The sequence below is a fragment of the Bombus flavifrons genome, chromosome 14 (genome assembly GCF_040668555.2).
Source record: "Bombus flavifrons isolate JBK064 chromosome 14, iyBomFlav1_principal, whole genome shotgun sequence".
NCBI lineage: Eukaryota > Metazoa > Arthropoda > Insecta > Hymenoptera > Apidae > Bombus > Bombus flavifrons.
The window spans coordinates 7,625,919-7,642,779 of record NC_138455.1 but is presented as its reverse complement, the minus strand read 5'-3'; the positions used below and the strand labels follow the sequence as shown (position 1 = coordinate 7,642,779).

Sequence of the window (16,861 nt, the reverse complement as noted above, 5' to 3'; positions counted from 1 at the left end):
CGTTTCGACCCTTTTGCGGTGTGGCTCGCGTGCGTCTGACGGACCGACGGACCGACGGCTCGCGGGGCGGAGCGGAGCTAAACCGAAGCGGGGACGACTTCGATCGATCGATCGATTCACCGGGTGAATCGGTCGGCGACTTTTTTCTTTCGCGTCGTGGCGTGCGCCAAAATTCGCGCCGACCGTCGTCTCGCCTCGTAACGAGCGTCGTTGCGTTTAATTAGTCGAAAGTTAATGAGGAGACGGACCGAGCGTCATCATCATTGTTCTCGGGTGTTTGCCAGAGAGTTTCCACCCTCTCCCTCCGCGCCGTTGTTTCTCCCTCGTCTCTCGTTTACCCGCCGATATGAGGTTGAGGGCCCCGCGATTTAATATCGAGAACACCCGCGTAACTGGACTCTCCAGCCGGATTAGCGGGATCGTTGGTGTTTTTCAACGGCAACTCGAAACCCAAAGCCCAGTGGTTTCCCGGTTTCGCGGTTTTCGACGCTGCTAACTCGAATTTCTGACGTTTGGTGCACTCGTGCTCTGATCGCTCTGCATTTCAGACATTAGGAGGTGTCCAGGATTGTTTTACTAGAAAAATAGATATCGTATGTCGATAGTAGGATGACGAGTTAAATCGTCGATCGTAAAGGAGAGAAGCAAACGCTTGAAATTTTCTAACGCTTTTCGTAAAACGTAAAAATTACTGTTTATCTGTAGTAAGATGAATAAAACAGTTAGTTAGAAAGTCGAAAAGCAAATAAAATTTTCCGACGCTTTTCGTAAATTATATAGAACCGAATGTAGGTACTCTTGGTGGTAACTAACCGTAGGATAAAATCCAATAATCAACCGCAAAGAGGAAAGCAATCTAACAATTTTTGTAAAATACGAAATTGAGGGGTATTCCAAATAATCATAATGACTACTGCGATAAACTGTGAACATGCAGCATCGAGGCGAATAAAAGATTCTTCTTGATCCACTAATTTAGAAAACAAAAGTTTCACTATGGAAATTCGGGGAAATAAGAATTTACAACGTAAGGAAGTCCCACTTGATGGCAATTAAAAATATGATATAGGTATCGAAACTTGAAAAATAGAAGATATAAATATAGAAATGAGTAGTTTCAGTACCTAATCGAAAATTATACAGTGACTAGTAGATTAATTGAGTCCAAGTAAATTAAATTATGTATCATTTAGTAGTATAGGACTATAAAAATTCAATACTGTGAAGATGAAATATAAAACCTGATAAAAACAATGCTTCTTTTAAAAATAATAAAAATTATAAAAATTAAAGAACATTGGATGATGAGAATTCCAAGAATATAGAACACACGATATCTGAAAATTTTTGATTTAGAATTTCTCGCAAAGTCACAGATGATTGGTTCTGTCTTGGCTCGTTATTATCAGAAGCTTCGTGGAAAATCGTCGAAATGTTGACACGTCACAGACGTTTCCTTGGAAGTGTTCTCTCGATTCTTTGGTCGATCGAAAACAGCAGACACGACGGTATACACTGCACCGACATACGCTACAATGAAGCTTCACTTTCGAAAATCAAACAGAGAGAACCGCTGGGTCGGCGCATCCTCGCAGCTGCACTGTTTGTACGAACGTGCAAACAATGGAACTACCCATTTCCTGTGCGAATATATCCTGACGATAGCCAGCCGGTCGCGGACTTGCCGCCAGGCAAACACGTACGATTGACGCGCGCGGATCTCCGCTCGAAAGATCGATACTTCCCTCCTCGATCTTCGATGCTTCTTCCCCCACATCGTATTAATCGATGCCCCGCTACCCATCAATCTTTTTCATTTGCTCGAACAATCGTCTATCTCTTCGAAAATAAACAGATATTCTACATTTTGTGAAGAATAAGACAAAATTTGGAATTACACGTTTGCTCATGAACTCTCGCTGAATGTTAAGATCTAAAGCCTCTTTCAAATATCTTTCAAATATCGTTCAAATATCTTAGAGCCTTTGCTCCTCAAATCTCAGTATCCAACTTCAATTCTCGCATTTTTTAAATTAAAAATTTTCTTGCTCTGCAAGTTCATATTCTTCAGAAGAGTTTTGTACTAAAATTTTTATTTTCCAAATTAGGAAATCAAGCGGAATCCTACTTCCTGCGCTTAGACTAAGAACCGAAGCTGCTGGATGAGTAATTAATAATTAGATAATTATAGAACCTTACTATAAGGTAAGCTAGCTGTCAATTGTCCTATATCTTCTGTTTTTCAAATCCCAATATTCAATATTTCTAAATTTTATTTTTTTAGAATGTCTACTGTAATAAAAATTATACCCTTAAAATACAGAACGAACTTTCTTACATTCGAAATTTTCGTATCTTTGAATTTCTATAACGAGGTGTATGTTTTATAGAATATCAACGTATCGAAATATAATATCATTGATCTGAAACCGTGAAATGGGAAGAGAACGAATATAACCACCGTTGAGCATCGAAGCGCATTAGGCTGACGGAATCAGAACGAAAACGACGGAACGTTGCAGCCTGGCGCCATGGTAGCCCAACAGTCTGTCGCTTATTTGAATAACAGCAACGAGATTCGCGGAATGAATCGCGCGAACTGGCAGAGAAGTAGCGGTATTCAGCGGCGAACGATCGTCGACGAGACGGTGACAAACAGCGATACGGTGGAAACGTGGAAACCGGACGGCCGTCGTCGTATTGACAAACGACCTAACGCCCGTGTGGACCGTTGCGTTCGACGAGATTCGAATTATCTCTGTTGGAGCTTGTCAATGCAAATGCCATACCTACATTCAATTACCGCTCGTCACGCTTCGATCAGCGCGCGACCGGCCAACCACGGAATATTCCTGCTCGACTTCTTTTTACCATCGTCGATTTTCCCCTCGTTACTGTTTTCACGGGTCGTGATTCGATTATTTTGAACAAAACAATTTGTCTATGGCATTAATTCCAGTGGTGTATAATGTGGAACGAACGGTGAAAGATACCAAAGAAGAATATCGAATTGTTAGCGTGTCGAAACAGCAAGGAGCGTTTGGTATTTTATTTTAGGAAAATTGAAATTCATCCACGGTGAAAGTAAGATCAAGATCTGTCTACGGTTTTTACTCTTGTTGGCGTTTTTATGGAGCTTGTTTATTTCGTTTGTTTATTTTAAACACAATAATTTTCGTATGGTGTTCAATTTTCAATAATGTACATGTGTAATTTGATGGTTGGAAGATATGAGAGGAGAATATTGAATTGTTAGTACACTGATGTGTTAGAAGTTTATTAACATTTGGGAGAACTGAAATTTTTTCTTAATTTGGATGTCAAGTAACTATTATATATTTCCAAGATGTTAAAGAGGTGACTTATTTTAGAAGAATTAAAATTTCTCGAGAATTTAGATGCCATCTGACTAATATTTTGTCACATGTTACAATGATTAAGTATTGTGATATAGTAGTTCAGTATTCAAGTTACTGAAATATGGCTACTTCATTCTCCTCTCTTTTTTTTTTTTTTTTAGATAATGTTGATGATATTTTCTTTTCCTATATCTTTTTATCAAAACACAAGAACTTCAAAAGTGTCAGTCGTGTATAATCTAACAACTAAAGTAATTGAAGGATTTTCATGAAATTCTATAATGTATAATAATACGCGGAGGAAAGAATATTAGAAAGAGTTTTAGACGTCTGTTATAGCTTTCGAGACAAATGTGGAGATCTGTCAGTCAATTCAGATCGCTAGATTAGCGCAGCAGACCATGTGACAATAATGACAATAATTAATAGCTCCATTATCGATTAATGATAGTTTCTAGGGTTCGAATGAAGCACGTGCTCCATGTACTATTAACGAGGTACATATACTTCAAATCTCAAAAGTAGCAATATTCGAAAGGCGGCTTTCTTCTACAAGTAATATCCAGAAGTTTACATTAGAAAAGATATTTTGAAACTATTTCGATCTCGAACGTTAACTTTGATCGATCGTTACGTGGAATTTACTGTTTCGTCAAAAGGAAAGATAGTTTTACAGTGTATGGATAGTTGGAAATATTGAGACAGAACGGTAGGAATCGAGAGTATGATAACGAGACTAATGGAAACGCAATCCGGAGCACGTGTCGTTAAAGGAAGCGAACGTGATCACGCAACGCGGCGGGATTCATCGAAAAACCGTGTTACGCGGAAATCGATGCTCGTAAAACGAGCACACGGTCGAACGACACATGGAAAACGAGCGGGTGAAACGCGACAAAAAGATCGAGCCCATTCGCGTGATCGCCGCGTCCGACCACCGACGCCCTATTCCCCTTGCAGTCAAGATTCTACACGCGGTAACTTTCCCATTTTTCCTACCGCAAATTCTTGCATATTTCCATTAATTTACTTATTATTCTATTTTGAAAAATTATATATTTCAGAACATTTTTAATGTGATTTATAAATGTGATAAATATCTTTATAAAAATCAGAGTTCAAGTAAATAGTAAGAGACTTTTCATTAAAATTAAAGCATACCAGTGTCCTATTTTTACTCTATCAATTGTATTTGATTTCTGGACCGCTATAGATTTCTGGAGTATCTAAAAGACACTCGTTCTATGAATCACTAGTTCGATGAAAAATAAAAGAAATTCTTGAGATAAAGTAATTCTTCCACAGTGGCTACTGAACAGTGTTTCTATGTAGCAATTCAAAATTCGAATCACGAGCCACCTTTTATAAAAATTAAAATTTATTTATGTCGTATTACGTGGTTCATCCCATAACAGAGAATCCTATTTACAATCCTATAGTGATCAAAAGACGCTCGTTCCATAAATCAGTGGATCGACAGGAAAGAACGATTAACAACAAATTTTGAATATACGATATTCCCTCCCCAGGACAATTTCCAAAGAGTGTCTTTGAAAAATATCTCGCAAAACTTAATATTCATCGTAACAACAGCACATTCTACCTATAATACTACCGTTCAGAAGCCAAGCATTCTTAAGATCATTGCGTCAGAAGGAACCTACTGGTAGCAACACTTAATTAATTAATTATTAATAATTCTTCCACTTATTAAACAGAGTGTTTCTGCATAACAATTAAAAATCCAAATAGCAATGCACGTTTCGCTAAAATTGACATACATGTACCAACATCCTAATACACGACTCACCCCATTCAACCAACAAATTCAACCTACAGAATCCTATAGCGATCAGAAGACACTGGTTCCTTAAATCACATCCACCATAATCTACATCTTCTTCTACCTTCTCACCAAGCCGGCCATAGTCGAAATACGCACATCGGTCGAACAACAACAACAACAACGGCACGTGTCACGAGGCGGCGTAGTGCGTAGCACGATCGGAAAAAGGAAAAAGTTACGGCGTACCATGCGTGGAGAGCGGCGCGCGTGCTTCGAAACCGGTTCGTCGGTACGCTCGATTGGACAACAATACACGAAGAACGGTACCGGGGCACGAGCAGAAGGAGCAACAACAGCACAGCACCAACAGCAACCGTGCCGCGTGAATACTACGCCGCCCCCTCCCTCGTTCGTCGCCTCTCTCGCCCCCAAAGAGGGGTTAGCCGCCTCGTCTCTATCCCGTAGAGGGTAGTTTCGCTCTAACGAGCACGACCGCCCCACTGGAACTGGAACTCTCTCCCCTCCGTCGACCGTGCGCGCCCCCTTCCCGCGATCAACCGCCCCTACCACGTGCCACGACCACCCCTACAACGACAAAGACGGGGGACGTACGCGGTGCGAGTAGGGGCAGCCACCGACGGAACATGTGTAACACGCAGCCTTGATTACACGCGGGCTTGTAAAAATTATTATTATGGCCGTGAGCGCGCGGCCGCGCATGCAAACCAACCCTATACACCCCCGCGCACGCCAAATTTTGTTGTTTCCTTTACCGACGCGGGGGTAGACGCACCGACGAGCTGACCTCGGATACTTTCACGCTAATGGGTTCAATGTCAGGCCGAATGAGCTGCAAACGTTTTTTTCCATTTTGCCAGTTGTTAATGGTTTTTGTTTAGGCACGGTTTTGGGGGGGAGGGGGTGGATAGTAGTTTTTGGACGAAGAGCGGCGCAGATTCGATTGTTTATTTGATTTAGAAAACGATACATAAGATTTTGAATATGAGGAATTTTGAAAACTGGAGATTTTGATTGTTATTGTTTTGGGAGGCGGAGATTTTAAGAAGGAGATAGCGTAGGTGGTATGGTTTTCTTCGGTTTTCAGAATATGAATAATTTTAGAGAATGATGCAATCGAAATCATTTTTTCGATTTTCAGGGTGCGAATAATATTAGAAATGGCTGAGGTTTTGAGCAAGATATATCTTTCGAGGTGGAGATTTTGAAAAAAGAGTGGTGTAGTCTTTTCGATCTTGACATATGAATGATTTTGGGGAAAGTTTAGTGAAGTTTTAAATAAGATGTAGGGCGTAATTAGAACTTTTTTGATCATGAAACATGAATGATTTTAGGAAAAGATGAAGCAGGATATATTTTTAATGTTTACACATAGAGATTTTGGGAAAAGAATCGTGTAAGTGAAACCGTCTTTACGGTTCTGAAACATGAATAATTTCATGCTTGAAACAGGAGATATTTTTAAAAATGATGAGGTGGAGATTTTAAAAAAGAAAGATGATATGCTTGTTCGTTGTTGAGAAAATAACATTTCAGACAGCACAACGGTAAGAGAAGTATTTTAACTTGCTTACTCACCGTCACATGATGCTATACGATTTTATCTTCTGTCATGAAAAAAGAGTTCTATTGAGATCAAAATATGAATAAGGCGCGGTAAATTCTGGATGAATATTCAACATATTTTTTATACAACCTTTATCGATATATAAATTCTTCTTTCCTTATCGAAAAACGATGAACTCTTTCTACTTGTCAATTACCATATCCTTTTCTTTACTCGATGCATTTCGCGTCAAATCAGAGCCAGTATCTTGCAACAGTATATCATTGTCTGAAAATCACAAATAATGAAGAATGAAATTTGAATCTTTGTTTGAAATTTGAAGATGTTCTTAGCGCGTAGAACCGAAGATTCGCATAAGAGGACGGATTTTTGAAGAAATTTAGAAAATGTGTTTGTCACACGGTAAAACTGAATATTGATCGATTTTTATTTCTCATGCAAAAAAAGAAATGCTGATGGAAACAATGTATTTCGAAAGTGACACTAAAGGCAATCAACGTGGATCTGTGATTCGTTTGGCGAATACCGCGTTCCATGGAGACACAGAAACAGAAAGAGGGAGAAGGGGGAAACCGCGTTAATTCCTGCGCATTCAATGAAAGAAAAAATACCAGAATACCGTTCCGTGCCAGTAGCTCGATGCGGCTGGCGTTTGTCTGCTTCAGCAGCTCATCAGCCAACCCATTATCCGGATTATATTCCATACCAGAGAAATAAATAACGCGTGAACCGAATAATCGTTGCCATTCGAAAACCGAGATCTGTTACCCAACACGCTCTCGCCAATTTTTATCGTTGCTCTCATCAATTTCTCAGACATATCCCAGTAGCGAAAGCCAACTTTCATTTATAAGAAACGATCTATATCTTGAAATGCTGTCGAATGAAAATTAAATAGTTGCTTTTCATGAGCAATCATTTAATACCTTATGACTTAATTAAATACAGTTTTTGTACGATACAAGTGTAGATCCGCTAGAAGGTGGCTGTACTTCCTAGTACTTTGAGTAAACAAAAACCAACATAAAATCAATCAAAATCAAGTCACTTTTTCACAAATGTGTTAATAAATTTATAGTCAGTGGAGTACATTTCTAGTAATAAATTTTGCATTTTTTTAATACAAAATCTATCTCTTCCTCTCTTTTCCAAAAAGTGTTAAAGCCGCCTCCTTACTGCTGCAAACTCCACAATTGCATAATACGATAATAAAACTTATTAACCAAAAACGTATTGGTGAAAAATTAAAGTCTTCGGAGAATTTTTTTGAATTTGAAAAATTTCTGAAGAAGGGTAAACATGGACAAGGGTTGTTTTATCGTCGAATGACAACTAACTGACTCTATAAGAAAAACATTTGTCATAAGATCCACGACTTCATGATTTACTTAAATACGCTAATAGCCACCGCATAATATGATGAGTATTTTATTGAAAAGTATCGAAACGTATTGGTGAAGAATTAAAGGCGTTAAGCGCAAACGTGGAGAAGGGTCGCCAAAGTTTCAGCAAAGAGAAACATTCACAGCGTGGAAGACAAATTTTTTGAGTTTATAGCGACAATTTGATTGGAGATGGAAAAAATGGTCTCTCCAGGACACGCGATCGTGGACGGTCGATTCACGGGGCCAGTTTGCGAGCGAAGAGTACAAGCGGCTTGCCTGGTTTCTGGTCGAAGTGGGGCTAACCGCAGAATCGGAGGCAAGATGGCAAAAGTAAGTCGAGAGTCGAGGGGCGGCGCTGTGGCCTGGCCAGCCCACTGGCGCATCCTCGTTCTTCTCACTCCGATTCCAACCTAAGATCTACCAAGAACCAACGTTTGCGAAAACATGAACCCGTATTTTTCCCGCCGTTACTAATTTTTTCCCTCTCCGTAATTCCTGGAAATGGAAAATTCACATCGACGTACCGAGAGGAATGAATAAATTAACGAAGAAACCTTTGGAACGAGAATCAGCCAGCTAAGCAAACTTTCACAGGCATAGCCACCACTATTCTGGAATTAATTAAATCATGTTCTATCCACGGAAATTAAATTCAGTCTTCTTATGGAAAAAAATGTTGAAATATTAAATTCAAATACTTGGTCCATAAATTGGTCCTCTTTGTTTCTTGAAACAGCTCATTATTAATTTTTATGTGAGTTTTCAACACACCTGATTATTTTCTCCGATTCACTTAATGGAAATTAATCAAATAAAACATTACATTTATATACTTAGAAACCTGCAACCACTATTATTTCTATTATCGAATGAAATCTTCAAACTTTCAATAAATTTATAAAACGTCCAATTCATTTGAAAGAAAACTTCAATTTTCAAATAAATTTCGAAACTTCTGATTATTTGTTTTAATACACTTAGGAGAATCAATCGAGATGCAAGTTGATTTTAAGTTAAACCCAAATAATTAAAAATCTGCGATCTACTTTTCTTTAAAATCGAGTCAATTCTTCAATTTCACAAAAATTGTCAAAACTTCCAATTATTTTCTACGATCCGCTTAAAAGAAAAAACAATCTCGGATAACTAAATATCTAACTAAATAATCGTTCAGATCCCAAATATTAAAACCCTATTTTAGATAACTGAAAATTCTAAGATCTAGTTTCGCTTTTTTATCCAAGCAACATTCGACAATTAAAATGAATTTCCAAAATCCCCAGTTCTTCCTCTCTCTGATCTTCCCTAACCCAATCCTCTACCTAAGTCAATCGACCAAAAATGAATGGAGCGTAACAGAACCCTCAACATCGAAGAAAGTTTCGAAAGAGGGTTGCGTAAGGGATGGTCGTTGACTTCCAAATTGCGGCTGGCAACGAAATCCAAAAATCCTTTGGAACTACCGGTAAAAGGGCAGAATAAACATTTCCTGAACGGTTAGTAGCGACGTGGCGGGTGAGGGTGTACAGGCCGAGCGGGAGCTGCGGTTTTGGTGGGCGGAGGTTGCCTCCAGACTGTGAGGGTGCGACGAAAACGAACCATAGCCGTGTACCAGAAAGAGAAAACGAAAGAGACACGGATCTTCCCTGAACGACTAAAAGTAGACGCGAGATGGTCGTACGCAGGCACCGAGAATGGCGGTTGCTTCAAAGAAAACTCGAATCGTTAAAGACGTCTGGCTGTGTTTTTACATCGCGTAAAGAGATCGCCCTTTGACGAATTATCGACCATGAAAAATTGATTCTGCGAAGAAGTTCCGTTATAGAATTGTGACCAGATTCGTTGTTAAACGTTAATCCGTCAATAACGAGATAGTTTAACTATCGAAGGTTGTGTCAATTCTGAAAAATGCAAATGTTTCACATTTATTAATTTCTACATTAAGATAACTACAGTGGTTAGAAAGAGTATTGACGATACCCTTAATTTATCTGAACGAAGCGTTTTTCATTTATCAAGTTCTATGTCTCATTTTTATTGTATCAAATTTTTGTGTTCGTTTTAAAGTACTACTAAGTGAAACGAAATTTAATGTACTTAGATTTAATTAGTATGTAAATTCAATTCTTGCCAACCACTGTAGCCACTGTAGATATATCAACGATTGTATTTTTGTTTCCATTTTAATTATAACACAAGCCTAGAAAACATTTTCAGACGACTATCAGTTTTGTCATTACGAAATGAAATATTCGATGCTCGTGATGCAGTCTCAGCTACGCAAAGTTGTACAGCAAATAGCAACTAGCAATAGCAAATGGCTCGTGAATTTACATGAACCTAATCGAACTGCAAATCCGCAATCATCTACAATGCGATATGTTTTTGGCCGTATGATATATATGAACGTGCGCATCCAAAATGTTCAATAGTAAAAATACGAAATTACAGAGAGAAACACAGAAAACTATATCACTGGACATTTTACAATAGCTTAAGCAGATGTATACTTTTATAAAATACGGGAAAACAAAAAAGATGATTATGTTACAAACACTGTTTTTTAAATTCAACTTAGAATTTACCATTATCTATGTTAGCCCTTTGGCGATGAATGAATATGTGGAACGAAATATTTGTTCCTGGAGAGATGAATATTTAACGCGTATTTATATACAACGAAATCCGCAAACGAATAAAAAGTGGAGTTGATCAGTTTCGCTTCTGACAGATTCACTCGTTAATTGTCGAATAGGAAGATGTATATTTTCATAGCTGCTAGTAATTGTCAACTATGAACAACTTTTATAGCAATTTTTATGACCAGACTTACAACCGATATTCGAGAAGAATTAGTAACACACGATAAGTGGATTGGTGACGGGTAATTTTGCATAAATCGCACGCTTCTTTCCAACCCAGTTTTTCAAGCCATTGAAATTTTTAAGCACAGATGGCATAAATAAAACTATTTATATTTGAGCGCTCTTTCGTTCTGGCTTTTCACAGACAAAACGACAGATATGTTCGCCGTTCTACTCAGAGATGGCGACACGGATGTACTTTTATAGCCCTTCGCACGACCAGGGGCTGCGCAACCCCCTTTTTCGTCACGCGCCATTACGAGCCGGCGCGCGCGTATCCTCATAATAAACGAACAACGGCTTGATAATTACGCATCGACAACGGTCCCGTCGATGCAATTTTTAAACGTCGATCGTTAACCGATATTCTCCCGAGGATCAGCCAGTGGAACGTCAATTTGCGAGCGTCTTTTTTTCTCCGAAAAAAAAAACAAAAAATAAAAAAAGAAAAATATATATATCGACGAGCAATTTCGAGTTTCAATCCGGTATTTTATTTATCACGCGACGAAACGTAAACGCGTATCTGCTGATTTAATTGCAATTCATTTATCAGTTGCCCCTGGTTCAATGATTTTTCGAGGCCAAAGGAATTTTCAATAAAATTCTGTCCGGTCAGTGGGAACACGACAAGAGAGGAGGGAGAACGAAACGACACACGCTGGCCATCGATATTAAAATGAAATGTTAATTAATTTTTTTAAAGTACGAGCTCCAGTTGCAATTATTGCGCGGAAATGAGGCCAAAATGAAATTGCTCCGTTCGTAAACATCACCCTGGAGACGGAGCCCGGTCCCGACACACCGCAGAGGGTGGAATTCTCCCATCGCATCGAGCAGCGAGAGTGTAAAAAAAAAAGGTGGCGTATTTTTAAACGTCGACGAATGACGGTTCGTCGTGGGCCACGGTGAACCGCGGACGTTAATCAGCCTCGAAAAATCCGTGAGCCCCGGACAAGGGGACGGCAAACATCCCGCAAAACCTTAACCACCCGAATGGTATTGTTTTAATGTAATTCCAGGACCGGTTTGTCGCTCGGCTCATGCACGCATGTAACAGCGCGAACGACAAACCCGTCGACCAGCTAGCGCGTATCAGTTCAACGAAACGCAGAGGAAGGGAGGGAGGGAGGGAGGAAGGGAGGGAGAAAGAGAGTCGATCTAACCGATGTACAAGGGAAAGAGAGAAGGGGGTGAATAGTTGCGAAGGGATTGGAGGTGTACAGAGAGGTAAAGACAGAAAGAGAAGAATAGCGTGTATATACGCGAGAAGAGCGAAGGGGGAGGGTGGTGGAAGAAGGTGGCCAGTAGCCGAATGGATCAGAGAAAGAAGCACATTTCAGGTGGAAAGAGAGGGTGTTGGAGGGTGAAAAGAGAGAAAACCGGGCGACCAGGCTGACGGGGGGAGGGGGTGAGAGTGACAGAGAGAGGGTGCAGTGTTTTGTTCGCGCGCGATGGACGCGTCGCCATAGCGACCGGCGGTTGTTTATTATTGCGTCCAGCGGTCGTGTGGGGTGGTATGGAGGAGAGCGCGGGGTAGTTTACGCGACGAAGGGTCGCGGGGGGCAGGCTGAGGGGTAAAAAGGGTTAGCGGCGGGCAACGAGGGGAGGGGGAGCGGATGGGGAGGGATGGATAAGGGGTGACGAGAGGGATGGGTGAGGCCAGAAGGGCGGAAGGATGCGAGAGGAAAGGAGGGATGGCAACGTTGGTGTGCAACGAGGGAGTGGCGGCCGACCACACGAGGCCGAAAAACACACTCTCCGCCAAACCTACCCCCTATAACACCCCCGTACACCACCGCCTCCTCCCTGCCGGCGGTAATGAGAGTTCGATAAAGCGCCGTTACCAGTGCGTGACGTCAAGCGAATTCTCTCTTTTCCTCTCTCTTTCTTACCCCGTGTCTCTCCCGTTTCTTTTTTATATACTTCCGTTTCACTCGTACATACAGGTATTTTTTTGATTTTCACCTCGTTCTATCTCCCTCTTTCTCTCGTCATACTTTTCCCCTTTTTCTATTTTTCTTTTCGCTCTTTCTCCGTTTCCTGCGTTTCTGCTTCTCCGACTCTCTCCCTCTCTTTCTCTCTCTCTCTCTCTCTCCCAGACTCTCTATTTCTCTCTCTCTATCTCTCTCTCTCTCTTTGTTTTTCTTTTTTTTGTGACTTGTCCGTTGCCTTTTTTCGGTCGCCGTTAGCAGCGGCGAAGTCGCGGTGTGTGACAAAAAACGAAGCCTCGGAAATTTCGTTGGCATGGACTAGTACGAGCCAGAGCAGCACGCTCGCGGCCAGAACATTTTTTCCCCGGCGATAAAAACGTCGCGGTGGCTTGATGGGTATCATATTTTTTTCGGGACGGGGCTACAATTTGCGCCGCCGGTAGTGTTGACGCGGCTCGAGCACTCTTCGCTACCATGATCGCGTTGGACGCTCTAATTGCTTTCTGATCTCCACCGTCCGTCGACTCCGCGCACACCACCCACCCCCCGTTTCCTACACCAGTTTTCCATCCCTCCCTTGTTCCTCTCTTCCTCCTTCCTCTCTCTCTCTCTCTCTCTCTCTCTCTCTCTCTCTCTCTCTCTCTCTCTCTCTCTGTCTCTCTTCGTCTCTCCCTCTCTCTCTTTTTTTCGTGAATTGTGAATTTGACCGAAGATCGAAGTAGCAACGAGGTCGATTGGAATTTACTGCTTCCTGTTCGATTAACTTTTCGCGGTTTCGTTCGACATCGTTCTTGTATAGCTTTTTCCTCTTTTTATGAACCGGTATACGGTTTTTTTTTTTTAAACGCACCGGATTCTGCGAATTTATGCAAGGACTTGACAGATCGTGTAGTTTATCGAATAAAAGGGTTGAAGAGCGCGAACCAAATGATTACAAGGTACGTAGTTTGGTTCAAAAGTAACGAGATCACTGGACATGTGTTATTGGACATACGAGCCTGTTATTAGACATATGAAAGCGTACATAGACATGTGAAAGCATTTACAAGGGATTTTATCGTATCGTCGGATGTTTAACAATCAAAAGTAATTATCCTACAATTAGTATTCTTGAGGAACGTTTAAAAGTAGAAGTTTTTCCAATTGTTCGAAGCAACGGTGGAAATCTTGATCGTTTGAAATGCGAATCATTCGCTTGGTCGTAGAATTTTAAAGATCTATAATTATGCGAAAATAACGATGAGTTTAAGATAATTTTTAATTTCGGTGGATAAGAAGAAGATGGACGAATAACAAGGAGTTTGCAATACTATTACAACGCTCTTTTCTACTAAAAATTCATTGATTGATAATGCAGTGATAATGCACCAAACACGCAATTACTTATCTGGTGATCACTTTATATCAACAAAAGCAATTAAGTTGAACGTAATTTGATTATTTTAATGAGAATCATAGAACGTAGTAATTTATTTGTTCCCCGTCAAAGTTACTAATTTGAGTTACCCATGAAATAGCCTCATTACTTCCGGATCAGACTACATATCTGCGTTTAAATTAGAAAACTCCATAAATTTCTTTTAACGCTAGAAAGCCACTCTCTAATATAAATGTGAATATATGCTCTATAAGAATAAATGTAATTAAAGCGATGTAATAAAAATAAAATAAATACAAATAATTATGTTTCGATATCAATAAAAATCTATATTAATTTCGTCAAAAGCTGCTTGATACTTTTAATTACTGAAAATAAAAGAAGGAAAGAAATCTGTCCCTTTGACAGATTTGATGTTTCTGCCGCTAACCACAACAAAGCTTTGTTTTTTAGTTAATCTCGACAAAAACATATTTATTCGATGGAGTCCCGAGATCGATCAAGAGGCTGGATCTCGAAGAGTGTTTAGAGACAGTGATCCACAAAGGGAGAATCAAACCGTGAATTAATCCCGAAGTTTGGCAACGCACCTGTTCGAATTACCGCGACCCCGACTCTCGGCACTTCTGGGAAACTTCAGCGCCCTTTGTACGAGACAGACGTTTAAGACATGCGCTAATTAAGAACGGCATCTCACTACGCAGCTGCCAGCCAACGCTGCCATTGCAGGGAATTATTAAACGGCCGCGAAGAAACGACATAAGGTCGACGGCTAACCAGAAATATCCCGAACACCATCCCTGAAAAGTTAGCAGTGTCGAGAGAAATATAGATTTATGTGAAAACGATACCAATTTGTAAGAAACGGACTATAGATTTTTACGCTTTTATGGGAAGTCTGAAGATGCAAAAGTGTACAGAATGCGAAAAGTGCAAAGTACGATATTCGCTATAACATTTGTATGTAAAATAATTCCTCTACCTAGATTCCACTTTTTTAATTATCCCCATAAGAATATCGATTTGTATAAATAAACACACGGTCTGGTGCTGAATTCTTCAGTGAATCGTCTTCTGGATTACGCCTAAATACATAGATTTCTCATTACCAAAGTTTGCCACTGTTTTTAGTTGTAATATTATTAAATCCAATAGAAACAGCCTTTATTTCTCTATATTTACAATTGTGGCACTCTTGGACAACAGCTGCTGCGTCAATTCTAATATATGCAGATACCTCGTATTTATTTCTTCGTAAACGACATTTGTCGGCTCTACGTTGGTTACATTTACAATGGTCAACAATAAAGATATCAGAATAAAGGTCTTATCCGAATATCCGCAGAGATCCAGACACGGAGGACACGTCTGAGAAACCGGAAGCCTATCAGCGCCTCGGAATCTGTACCGTCAGCTCCGCCTGAGTCGAAATCTTAGAAAACTCCTGAGAATCGATAGGATCTGATCACGTTAACGATAATAAATTATATCTACGAACTTCTTCAAGAACAATATAAATAAAAACTAACAATGAAATTAATACCAAAAACCGTTTGCAAATAATTTCTTGGACACGACACGGCAAACTGTATTTTAGAAGCGTCAGAGTAATTATTGATAAGATAAACAAAGTCTACAAAAATCTTCCAATCTAACGACATACAACAATGAAATTAATATCTAACAAAAATCAACGCGTTTACGAATAACCTGCTGCAAAAGTGCAGAAAACGATATTTTGCAGGATAACAGACAGAATCTAACCACTTCGAAGACGATAAATTATTTCTCCAAAGCTCTTCAAACTTCAACATACGCAACAACGAAACCAGTACCAAAAACCAAAACGTTTACGAATAATTTCCTGGACACGGTAGAGTGATCTAAATTGCTCGTCGACGAAACGGTATTTTAGAAGCGTCAGGATAATCGTTCATGTGGCCGTCCGCCGGGGTAAAAGGCCGGTTCCTCGCTACGTGTTAGGGGCATCCGCTCAGCTGCCGCGATAATTTACTCTTTTTTCGGCCACCGATTCGGCCCACCGGCGCTAATTTACATTTACGAGCGAGATCGGCTAATTGCCGGTTAACCGGTCGGTGGAGCGCGATACGACATACCTGGCCTGCAGTTTGTTGCTGCCTTCCGATACAACTGTCGCTGCCCGTGAGAACTGGCAGGAGGTTTCGTTGCGCCCGTACGCAGCCCATCGCCGTCAATTACAGCCATTTTCTTTAAACGTCGCTCAATCGTTCCGTATCGTTCACGTTTCTGCCCTCTTTCTGAATATCTGGAAAAAAAGTAAAATTAGAAAAATTAGCGGAAAAGTTAACTAACTGTCGAAGTTGTGAGTGGTTCTCTATCGTTTGCGCTCCGTCTCTCTTTCTGGATATCTGAAAAAATAAAAAACAAAATTAGAAAAATTGACGAGAAAGCCCCTTAACTGTTAGTGTGCTAAATATTGTGAATCGAGAATGAAGACTACATTTTGTGAAATAAAAAATGTACAGTAAGGTAGTTTAGGACATAGTTGAAAAATTTGAGAATTGAAAACTGGAAAGGAATTCTAATCA

At 40.1% G+C, this 16,861-nt stretch overlaps 1 protein-coding gene across 7 annotated transcripts in view; it reads right to left on the bottom strand.

Annotated features, from left to right (window-relative positions):
* The window catches only part of LOC138186857 (protein lozenge), a 44,645-nt gene extending 28,113 nt beyond the window's left edge, over positions 1–16,532 (bottom strand). For 2 of the 7 annotated variants that reach the window (XM_069127106.1, XM_069127113.1), the window contains exon 1: positions 5,170–5,577. The gene's annotated coding sequence lies outside the window, so the exon portion shown is untranslated. Of the gene's footprint in view, positions 1–5,169; positions 5,578–16,408 lie in introns of those variants that run through there. The other 5 variants (XM_069127111.1, XM_069127112.1, XM_069127109.1 and 2 more) reach the window with 4 other exon arrangements.
* Between the last annotated feature and the right edge of the window lie 329 nt (positions 16,533–16,861).